The 2,047-nt window shown below is 38.6% G+C and overlaps 1 non-coding gene across 1 annotated transcript; it reads left to right on the forward strand.

The window, feature by feature from the left end:
• Positions 1 to 1,426: 1,426 nt before the first annotated feature.
• On the forward strand, positions 1,427 to 1,499 carry Trnal-aag. Its single transcript has one exon. It is a non-coding gene; the product is annotated as a tRNA-Leu (tRNA).
• Positions 1,500 to 2,047: the final 548 nt, after the last annotated feature.

Consider the following 2,047-nt stretch of genomic DNA (forward strand, 5'->3'; position numbering starts at 1 on the left):
GTGTCTCCTCTGGTGTGAAAAGAATCACGGTTTCTAAAGCAAACAAATGAAACGCTTGCGTTTACTCATATTCTGTAATTCAAGGTGAAAATTGTGTTTTCCCATAATTTATTATTCAATGCCCAAGTCTCAAAAGCTATCAAATGAGTCGGATCCCAGGGTATGTATCTTACTAAACAGTGGAGTAGTAAATTTGTGTTAAGCGAGTCTATAAACTGGAGAGAATTGTGGGGGGTAGCCCGCAGTGTGGGCTGAAATGTAGTCACTTATTTTATCCTCATGGAACAAGAAAACCTCGCTCTGAATACTAAACAGCCTGGTATTACTTACAAAGCCCTTGGATACAATTCCAGTATTGACTTCACTATCATTAGGAAAGAGACTTGTTAGCACACATTCTTATTAAGGCCGTTTAATCCTAATGAACATGAAATGCAATCGTAATCACATTTATTTCCAATCCTTTGTTCCTTTTCTTAATTGGAAAGCACACAGACATTGACAACCATTCCTAAATAACATGTACCTTCAGGTTCATTGCAAACATTCATCGAAAAACTTACAGAAATCAATGCAAATCTCTCCACAGTAAATGTCCAGGCTGAATTAGCGAGGATAAATTTTATCTACAATATTTTGAAGATTAAAAGCTAGATCGTATTTATTTATTTATTTAGCTGTAAGTAGAAGGATTTGAAAGTATGGGAAAAATGTAAGAATAAAAGATCTTTTGCCTTCATAACTATTTCTGATAATCCCAACACAAATTACTCCACTTGAAAACACAGTTCCAGATAGCTCTAATTTCTGTTTCCATTCAGAATGCAATTATGACAATGGAGGTTTTATCTATAAGCATGTTTTCAGATTTATGGCTTGAGTTATGGAAAATTACCATAAATCCCTTTCTGCAATGTTTTTTATTGTTTCCTGTCCTCAGAATTTCTGGAATTCCATCCAGGAGACTGCCATTAGCTTTCTACCCCCTTCCATTAAATACCTGTAGACATTGCATGCAGAGTTAAGTTCTACAGATTTTCCCTTGCTGCTAGCTATAACAGAAAGCGCACATGAAGAACCTTAAAACTAGTTTGCCCTGGTGAGTCAAGTAACTAGGATTGTTAGCTAGCAATTTTAGGTACTCAGGAGACAGAGATAGCGAGGATTGTAGTTTCAGGCTGGCTAAGTAAAACTTTAGTGAGACACCTCCCCCCCCCCCTTAAAAAAAAAAAGAAATCATTGGGAAATAATCAGCCTTTATTGTTTCATAGTTCTCAGGAAATTTATCTTCCCGGTGGGTGCAATGGCATAGATTTGTCATCCCCAAGATGCATGGAGGCGTAAATAGGAGGATTCCAGTCCAATCAGTCAGTCCTTAACATAAAATCAGATTCTATCTCAAAAATTAGTCAACACAAAAAGATGTGGTAGAGTGGCTCAGATGGTAGAGTTTCTGCCTAAGAAGTGCAAGGTCCTGGGTTCAAACCCCAGTTCTACCAAATAAAAACAAAAAGCAAATCACTCAAATAAACACAGATGAATAAAAACAAAAGCCAAAGAACCTTAAAGTGACAAGAATCCTTTTGAGATCCATGCCCTTACCTCTTTTGAAGGTGACAGTGCTCCGAGGATCTCACTGACAAGCAGCACATTGCTTCCAAGATGCTCATGATTAGATAATTTAAATTTTGAGAATTCTTCTTTGAAAGTACAAATATGTCAGGGTTGGAGATGTAGCTTAGTGGGAGCTCATTTGTCTAGCATGTTCAGGGGTCTGGTTTCCATCCTTGGTACCAGAAGTCAACAAACCAACACCCCAAAGCAAACAAACGAACAATAAAAAGAGCCCCCTCCTCTTTCAAGCTAGTATGAACACCGCTGACCAAGCAAGGTGAAGAGTCAGCACTGGTTCCACCAGCTGCTCTGGGACCTGCTGGCAGTAGTTGTGTTCATGTCAACTGCCCAGTGGTTTCACAACTCAAGGACAGCAGCAGTGCATGCATCTTATCTCATGTGCAAGATAATTAGGTTAGGCCTTAAGTGAAGT

The sequence above is a fragment of the Dipodomys spectabilis genome, unplaced genomic scaffold (genome assembly GCF_019054845.1).
Source record: "Dipodomys spectabilis isolate Male_0828 unplaced genomic scaffold, ASM1905484v1 ptg000066l, whole genome shotgun sequence".
Lineage (NCBI taxonomy): Eukaryota > Metazoa > Chordata > Mammalia > Rodentia > Heteromyidae > Dipodomys > Dipodomys spectabilis.